This window comes from Notamacropus eugenii, chromosome 3 (genome assembly GCF_028372415.1).
Source record: "Notamacropus eugenii isolate mMacEug1 chromosome 3, mMacEug1.pri_v2, whole genome shotgun sequence".
In the NCBI taxonomy this organism is placed as follows: Eukaryota; Metazoa; Chordata; class Mammalia; order Diprotodontia; family Macropodidae; genus Notamacropus; species Notamacropus eugenii.
The window spans coordinates 120654804-120665194 of NC_092874.1; positions in this window are offsets into that span (position 1 = coordinate 120654804).

Here is a 10391-nt window from a genome sequence, read left to right on the forward strand (position 1 = left end):
GTTCAACTCCGTATCTGACCTATAATTGTTATTCAATTGTGTCCAACTTTTTGTGACCCCATTTGGGATTTTCTTGGGAAAGATACTGGACTGGCATGCCATTTCCTTCTCCTGTTCATTTTACAGATGAGGAAACTGAGGCAAACAAGATTAAGTGACTTGTCCAGGATCCCACAGGATCCCAATTGTCCCCAGCTAGTGTCTGAGACTGAATTTGAACTTGGATTTGAATTCATGAACATGAACCTTCCTGATTCCAGGTGTGATATTCTATAAACTGCACTACTTAGCTGCTCCTCTGACCTAAAAATTCCCTACTAAATCAGCACTAAGGTTTCACTGATGAATTTAAAGCTGGAATAGATTTTTATGAGTTAAACTGTTAAAATATTGCTTACTTCTCAGGGAGGGGGAAGAATTTAGAACTCAAAACTTAAAAAAACCACCACAAATATTAAAAATTGTTTTTATATGTAATTGGAGGGAAAAAGAGGGTTTTTTTTAAACACAAGGACTTCTTAACAATCATTGCGCAGAGGCACAGAACTTCAGAGTAGGAACAGACCTTAGAGGCCACCTGGTCCAATCCATGCCTAAAAAACAATTCCCCTAGTATCTAAATGCCTGATGAAAAATCCTCCAACCTTTGCTTAAAGACCTTCCATGGGGGCGGGGACCCTCTACCTCCTGAGGCAATTCATTACATTAATGGAAAGCTCAAATCCTTAGAAAATATTTGCTTACAGAGGACCCAAATTTGACTTGGGTTCCTGGCTCTCCTTCTGGAGCCAAACAGAATGAATCCAGTCCTTTTTGGATGCAACAGTCCCTCCAAACACTTGAAGACAGTTATTATACTCTCATGGAGCATCTTTATGCTCAGGTCCTTCTACAGATCATCACATGGCATGAACAAAATGTCCTTCACTTTCATTTGCCTTCCTCTAAAGATCTCCCCTTTGGTCAATGTCCTTCTTCAGATATGGCACCCATAACTGAACAAAGCATTTTCAATGTGGCTTGACTCAAGCAGAATGTAGCTGGGCTCGCACGTCCTTATTTATATAACCTATGACACTTTCATTAACTTTTTTGGCTGGCATATCATGATGTTTACTTATATGGGGCTTGTGGTTCACTAAAATCTCCAGATTTTTTTCAGATGAATTGTTCTCCAGCGACACTTATCTATTTTGTACTAGTGAAGATGATTTTTTTTAACCAATGCATAAGACTCTATATTGTCCTTATACATTTTCATGTCATTAGATTTGGCCTAATGTCCTAGTTTGTCAAAATCTTTTTGAATCATGATTTTCATATCCAGCTGTTAGTTGTCACAGTTAGCTTTGTGTCCTTTGCAGATTTGCATGTCATCTATTATCCAAGTCACCAATAAAAATATTAGCCAGCAGAGAGCTGTTACTCATTGACTGATTTATAAACCTTTGATTCTGATCTTAAATTGCTACTGAGAAGTTCAGACACTGTTGACTACCATATGGTATTTGCATATGGACAAGCTTACAGCTAGGAAGAGCCCAAACACAGTTCTGTCCTAGTCCATGCATTGACTCAAAGGCTGTGCAAATACAACTGTTTGCAAGGGAATCATAGTTTCCAGCACCAAGTGGTTGTATTGCACACAACTGTAGGGTGACAGGTGCGCTCGAGCATGAATGTTCATGCGAGCAGCTCTGTCTGCAAATTGTTTGAGTCACTGCAGCTCTATGTGACTCTGATGACAGCCTCATAGTCAAAAGTCCCTATGAGTCAGTGCTCCCTATTCAATAGGGATGAACACTATGGGATTGCTGGGACCAAAATGTACCTTCAGAAACAAATATGGGGATCATGTGCTTCAGGGTTTATCTCAGGAAAACCCAGGAGTTTTAGGAGCTCTTAAACTTTAGGCCAGGATGATGAACTATGATTGATAGTTCTTATGTTATTATATCAATAGATACAATTGATCTCAGCAATATGATGATTCAAGACAATTCCAAAAGATTCATGATGGAAAATGCTATCCACTTGCAGAGAAGAAATTGATGGAGTCTAAATGCAGAACAAAGTATATTATTTTCATTTTATTTTTTTGGTAGTTTTTTCCCTTTTGTTCTGTTTCTTCTTTCATGACATTACTAATATGGAAATGTTTTACATGATTTTTACCTATATCAAATTGCTTACCATGTTAGAGAGGAGAAAGGGTGAAAATTTGGAACTCAAAATTTTATTTTAAAAATGAATACTTAAAAATAAATAAATTTGGTGGGGAGCAAGAGAGAAAAAACTTCAGGGAAAATAAAAGAATCACTCTGTGTTACCCTGGAAAAGTCTAGGAGCTACAGAACATCTAAGCTTGGTCTGAAAGTATTCCTCATGTCCTACCACTAGACTACAAGGAGTCCAGAGTTAGGGACAAGTGGCTCTAGAAGCCAGGAGTGAAGGGAACTCAAGGTAGTAGTGCTTTGGGATGGTAGTCAGGGAGTTCAAGAATGGGGAATAAACCTGGACCCCAGAAATCCATAATATTGTCACCAATCAATTCTAGGATTGCCAAAACCAAAATGATATCAGAAATAGGTATCAAGAACACCAAAAGACTAAGCAGCTGCTATTATAGTAGGAAGGTGGCCCCTTTCCCTACTAAGTCTAAGACTCCTATGCTAGTAACCAGAAGAGCTTGCCCACCTCCCCCTTCAGAAATTTATTGAAAGCCTCAGAGGATCCCTGGGAGTAATTTGCTTGGTCTGATCCACTTGCTGCAAAGAAAGAAAAGGAATGGGAATGTAAGTGGGGAGAGTAGAAAGTCATAAATACCCTACAAGTATTTTGACCTTGAGCCTGAACAAGATGGAAAGGTTCAAACTATCTGGGAGGCTTCTAGCCCTGATTATTTCATTCTGAAATAGCTATTAACACTCAAGAGTCTGCATTAATTGCATAGTGGAGAAGCAATGAGGTAAAGGCAGCAAGTAGAGGACAATAAAAGGTAATTGATAAAAGCATCCAAATTTTCATGCGGTTCCTAGGAATGGCAACTGAACACGCTCTACATATTCAGTTAAATACCATCTTATTTACTCATTGCAAAAGTCACAGTCATTGACCACCCTCCCACCCTCCCCTCAAGAATTTCTTGGCTTACCTTTCTTCTTTTCTTTCAACCTCTATTCCCATCTTGTGTAATTTCAATATGTTTTTGGGCAGTATTACAGATTCTTTCATTCCAGTTTCTCTTCCCCTTTATCTTTGTGAACCTTCCTATATAGTCTTTTAAAAAAATTTTATTTCATTCTGAACTTAAGAAATAAAATATGCATTTCCATAACATAGTAGAATAGAAAAAAAGATGATTGTACATGAAACCTCAAGTCTATTATGTACAACTTGCTGTTCCTTTGAAATATATAATAAAGTTATCATGTAACTTTCTATTTTTTCTTTTTTTCCCTCCCTCCCCTCTAGAGATGGCTACCATTAGACACAAATATGTGTGTATGTATACATATATATGTGTGTATGTATGTGTATATACATACCTACATATAATACATATACACACATATACATATCCATCCATACATATATATAAACAGATATAACCATTCTCCAACTTCTGTGAAGGATCATACTCTCAGTCTCATCAGGACTTTATATTTTATGATATCCTGCTTTATAGTTATCTAATATCATCAACCTAAAGCACCAGCTTAGCTTTTCAGATCACAAACTCCTATGTTATCATTTCAATAACACAACATATTGTTTGCCCATCTTCTGATTTGTTTTGTTGTTGACTTACTATGTTTAGGGTCCTCAGAACAAAAACACTTACTTCTAATGATCCTTCTGTCTTCCATCCCTAATTACGTGTTAAAGGTTAAAAAATGGTTTAAAAAAATGAACTCTATCCTTACACATCATTTTCTTTTTATTGTTGTTGTTGTTTTTTTTTACATCATCATAGTTTTCCCCAGTACTTACACATCACTTTCAATAACTTTTTTCCTTTTTAGGTACCACCATCAGGATAAATATTCAAAACCTCAATCCTTAATTACTCCTATTGTACATTTTCTTTGCTCCATCACAGATGTTATGAAACCAATGTAAATTTCTTCTCCCAAATCTTTTTTTATTACCTTTTTAGTTTTTATCAAAAAATAATTTTTGAAAGAGTTATTGGTAAAAGCTCTAGGTTACTAAATATTTGTTTAATTCAGTCAGTTGTTCATCAGGAAGTTGATGCCATGACTTGGATTTAAGTGAGAGAGAGCTCTGAAAAGTCACCTGCTTCACTTTCTACTTTGGAGCTATCTGGGTCCAGTAGACTAATACAGATCAGGACAACTGGAGATGGCACCAGATGAGGGGGTCCTCTAGTTAATTAGTAATGCACAATATGGAAATCAGATTCATTCTTTGCAGCTGGAAAATATAAGATGGCTGTTTCTTCTTTAAGGGCAAATTGAATAATAACCTTCTTTGGATTGAAGACAACCTAGTCACAAGGATTTTGCATTCTCAAACACATTATGCAAACAACATGATTTTCCTTCAGTTTCTGGTGTGGAGAAAAAAGGATGGGGTATAGTTAGGATAAGAGAACAAAAGAGGAAATATCTTTGTCTCTCTTCAAAGTAGTCCTTTGAGTAGCTAAAATTTTTCTTTAGAGCCAACCTATAGATTGAGGACAAACTATTTAGACTGTAAAATAAAAAGAATGAATTACAAAAAGAGCATTCCAAAAAAAATATGAATTAAGGTTTAGAATACGTTCATTATACTTAAGGATTAACTGGGAAAGGTATCAAATTGTACCTTAGGTTTTATTGTAAAATATATAAATGAATATTTAAGCATATTTTAAATGCTATATTCAGTTATTTTTAACAAAGATATGCTTTGATGAAATAAAATAAGCTATTAAGAAGGCACCATCATAAATGTATGTAGTTTTGCACAAAGATTTTCATTTGTGTCTTTATTGAAGGAAGGTCACTAGGATACATGAAGGATATGTCCTTGGTCCTGTTCTGTTCTATATTTTGGTCAATGATTTGCATGAAGATTTAGATACCATACTTATCAAATTTACATTTATATGAACTTAAGAGGGACAGACAACAGAATCAGGGTTCAGAAAAGATCTTAATAGGTTTTGAACAATAGACTGAATCTAATAAGATCAAATTTAATAGTGATGAATGTGGTCATATATGAGTTAAAAAACAATTTCTGTATAGGAACAGGATAGGAAGCATTTCTCTAGACAACAGTTGATGTAGAAAACATGGGGGCTCAGTACATTACCACCTTAATAGGAAACAGTGTGAAATGGGAATGGTGGCTAAAAATGTTAGTGCAATTTTCGGCTGCTTTAATAGAAGCATAGTGTCCAGAAAGAGAGAAGTAATAGTCTGATCCTGTCAGACCAAAAATGCAGTACTCCGGTCAATTTTAGACACCACATTTTAGAAAGGACATTGATAAAATAGGAGTGTTTCCAAGAGAAGGCAGCAGAAAGATGAGAAAACCAAACCTCTTACCATAAGAGAGGATTAAAGAATCTAGGAATGCTCAAAATTAAAGCAAAAGTGAAATATATGATGAAGTCTATATTCCCATTGACCTATTCAATTATAAAATCATTGAAAATCATTGAATAAGTAGGTGTGTGCTGGTAAATGTTTAACAACCAGGCTCTCCAGAAAAGAAAAAAAAGGCATACACACACTTTCAAATTTAATTTGCATTATTCACACTTTCTTACATCCAGACAATCAAAAAATAACGAATCAAGCTCACATTTGTAGTGATTGCTGGTTTCTATCGGGTAAATGCTCACACTGAAATTTTAACAACCAGCTCTTGAAAACTAGTTAACACTGACTCTAGTACACCCATGGGAGGTAGCAAAGTTAATCATCTTCTTATCAAGTGAGAAATCTCAGAAAGCATTTTCTAAAGTGTAAAGCGTTGTGGAATTACAGTGGGTTATTAAATGCTCCAATACTATAGAATGAATTGAAAATTTTTTGTTAAGGAAGGGGTTTAGATAGTGGCTAACTCAATAGCATACTGATTTAAGTTGTGCTAATAACACTTTTCCTAACTTCAGGGTCTTCCCAGCACCATTTTTTCCCCTTCGTTTATCTTAATACTACTAGAATATCTCTTGTATATACTCATAGCTCTTGGAACTTGGCTTATCCATTTTTAATATCTTTCCAATCATAAGGTGCTTAGGAGAAAGGTCATGCTATTATCATTTTTGTTTTTCCCTCAGAATCTAACACTGGGACTTTCACACAGTTGACATTTATCAGATGTTTGTGGAATAAATGACTCCATTAAAGTCCTACTCTGATTGTATTGTGGTGACCCTGGGGTCTTGAAGGCTATACACATTGAGCAGAAGCTTTAGAATGTCCTACCTGAGCTCTAAGTATAAAACCAGTATGAGGTTGTCATCCAAAAACTAGTTTAGGGAAATCTGGAGAGGCTTCTCACGAGAAGATTGGTCCTTAGATAATGATTTTGGGTTTTGGCTACAGAAATTCATGAAATCATCTCCTAAGGTGTAGAGAGAATTCACTTTGCATGAAAACGAGTAACTGCCACAAAGAGATCACTGACCCTTTGAAGTTTTGATGTAAACCCAGGGTGGGGAACCTGAATCCACAAGTGCAGTCCTTTGACTGAATCCAAATTTCACAGAACAAATCCACTTAATAAAAGGATTTGTTTTGTAAAACTTGGACTTAGCCTAAAGGCTGCACCCAAGGACCTAGAAGGTAACAAGCAGCCTGCAGGCTGCAGGTTCCCCATCCCTGAATTGTAAACTGAATGAATGAACTCATTAAGAATGAATAATGGATAAAGACATGTCCTCAGTTTTAATTAAAAAATACTTTGGGCTCCTCTGTTTTCAAAAAATGTTCCTTAATTCTACCTATTTAGCCAATCACTGTCTAATTTCACTTATTGCGTTTACACCGAAGCTTAATAAAGACATCACAGCACCATATCTGGCACATAGTAAGCACTTAATAAATGTTTATTGGTTGTTCTATTTCTGCTGCTTCTACTTCCCACCCAACTTTTTTCTTTGCTTCCAGTTTGACTTCCATCTTCACATTATACCAAACCTTCCTCACAGCAAAATACCACCCTGCACCCTCGCTTTCTATTTCTTGGTTAATATCATGTTTTGTCTTTTCACACATAGGCTGTCGTCCCTACCTCCCCATGTCTAAGAAGGGGGGCCAATATCAACAGTAGCCAATGCAGAGAGATTAAAAGAAGATGAGAAATGAGAAAAAGCCATTGGAATTTGCAATTAAAAAATCATTGTTAACCAGGGAAAAGAAGGGTCTCAATTTAAAGGGGCTGAGAAGTGAGCAAAAATGAAGGTAATGGGTATGAATGACTTTTTCTGTACATTTTACTATGAAAGGAAGTAGAGGTATAGGACAATCACTTGAGGTTATGGCAGGATCAGGTGCAGGTTTTTAAGACATGAGAGTAATCTGGGCATGTTTCTAAGAAATAGTGAAGGAACCAGTGGATAATGAGATTGAAAATTAGGGAGTGGGGATGATTGAAGGGGAGAGCTCCTCCAGGAGATAGGGCAGAATAAAGGACTGAAATGAAGAGCATATTTACAGGGAGAGGGACCACGTGTTTCTTCCAAAGCAAAGGAAGAGCGAGCAGAGGATGATGTTGAGGATAATATCTAGCTCCAGCTGAAAAACCCTGAAATTAGCCCAGGCTACTGAAAGCTTTATGTAAATAGTGTTTCATCTAATTCTTTCATCTAATCACCTCAGTACTTCCTCTATGAATGAAAAGAACATCCTTCCACTGCTTATGAACAATCTTTCTTGGTCATCACTGAGTCAACCTAAAAGACAAAAACAAAACTTCAAATAATCGCTACAGTCTGCAATTATTTTTATTGACTTGCATGTCTCTGTATTTCCTCTAAATAATTCTATTCTTGCTGTTGCCTGGTACAGAATGAAACCCGGCAGGTGCTGTCTCTCCAAAGTCTCTATAAACAGAGCCACTAAATTATGAGCTCCAGAAACCCAGCTGTGCAGAGAAGGAAAGCCTACATCTTGCACAATCAAAAGCAGGTATTTCAGTACCTGGCAGGGGAGTTAAATTATTATTACACAGAGTTTATAATCTCACAAATGATAACTACTTGTATCCAAGCAGCACTCCCACCAAGTGGGAACATGTTACCTGTCTCTGAAAACTGCAGAGAGAAAAGACGGGAAACAAAAAACAAAAAGCCTTTAGCCCCTTACAGTCTCTCTGATTACAAAAAGAAAAATATCAAACTTCATCCAACCAAGGTTTCCAATGGTGATTATGGCAAGAGTTGAACTGAAATTACATAGATGGTATGGGATTCTAGTGGCAGCTGACACCCTAAATGAACACAAATAGCTTATTGGGACCCCTACTTTCTCACGACTCTCCACTTATTTGTGAACTGGTGTGCTGCCCACCAGTGGCAAAATTATTTACAATCCTGGTTCCTAATAGAACTTTCTTCTTTTTTTCTAGTTGCAGTCTTAGAAGAATTATTGCTTTGGATGAGGGGGAAGCTTGAAGCTTAGAATTAGAGCTACAGGTGATGGTGTATATGCAGCATGTGTAAACTCTTTGTACAGAAGAGATTGAAGGAATCAGGCTTGTTTGGTAAGCAGCTAAAAAGCTGTGCTTACATTCCTTTTCTTTTCAAAGTATCCCATTTTGGACGTAGTCGCCATTTCCTTGAATGAAAAAGGATCAGCTAACTCCTATAGCTCCACTTCGCTACTTATTCTCAGAAACCCTAATAAATTCCTAGGACCATACCTCACCAGTAGCAGCCAAGAACACTGAAATCTGTAGGGAAAGTCTAGAAGTGGTAAGAAAAACACGTTTAACAACCCACAGCCAAAATTATCTTTCTAATGCACAAAATCCTATCACTGTCTCACTAATAAACCTTCAAAGGCTCTCCACTCTCAATCTATTAAGGTCCAAATTCATTATCCTAGCCCTTGAAGTCTAACACAGAGGACACTGGTTTGGAGGCAAAGCTTCAGAGTTCAAATCTTGGCTCTGCTACTGATTATTTGTGTAATTTTTTTTTTTTTTTTACTTTTGAGGCAATCAAGGGTAAGTGACTTGCCCAGGTTCACATAGCTAGTATCTGAGGCTAGATTTGAACTCAGGTCTTCCGGATGTCAGGGCCAGTGCTCTATTCACTGTATCACCAAGCTGTGTGATCTTGCCTAATCACTTTACTTCTATGGGTCTGTGTTTTCTCAGGGATATAACTGAGAGGGTTGGGATAGATGATCTCTAAGACGTATTCTAGTTTTCAGTCTATGATCTTATTACAATCCAGTTCCACCCTGCATTTACAGTTTTATTTCATATTACTTTTCCTCACATAATCTTTGCTCCAGCCAAACTAGAATGTTCAATATCTCCCAGATGTTTCCTGTCTTTTCCTATCTTTTCTGATAACATTCCCCACACCTAAAATAACACCACCTTCCCTCCATCTGGCTGTTGAAATATTACCTCTCCTTCAACTTTCAGGCCAAATGCCAGTGCCTACATTTCCCGATTGTCCCCTAATGTGAGTTCTCAATTATTTATACAGCCCCTTACTATGGCAGGGACCAGGTTTTATTTATCTTTACATCTTTGTCTTATTTCTTACTTCTATAACTTTATGCGGCTGATCTCCCATCTAGAATATATTCCCTCCTCACTTCCACATCTTAGAACCTCCTCTCTTCTATCGAAAGCATAGCCAAAGTGCCAAGTTCACATAAGGTTTTCCCTGAATCCCAATTGTTAGCTCTCTCACTCTCTTAAAATGACTGTGTATGTAGTTTGTACTGATATGTGCATGATGCAGCCCGTCAGGTGAACTCAAAGTCCTAGAAGGCAGGGACTGTTGGATGTTTATATTTTTATCCCCTATTATCTCCCATATACAAGGCACTTGATGATTGTTCAGTTGCATTTGTAGCTTCCTCAGTGCCCAGCCATATTAAAGAATTGTTTGCAGAATGAATGAGAAGGCAGAAGTTGGAGAGAGACAGAGTTGGGAAAAGGAAAAAGGAATGAATAGGACGAGCCAGTCAATGAACTTTTATTAAGTGCCTACTATGTGCTAGGCACTGTACTAAACACTGTGGATACAAAGAAAGGCAAAAGACAGTCCCTGTCCTCGGAGAGCTCACAGTCTAAAGGAAGAGACAACAAGCAAACTAATATGTACAAACAGCTATATACAGGATAATAGAGGTAGGTCATCTAGTCCCAGCGGTGTCAAACTCAAATAGAAACAGAACGCTGAGTCT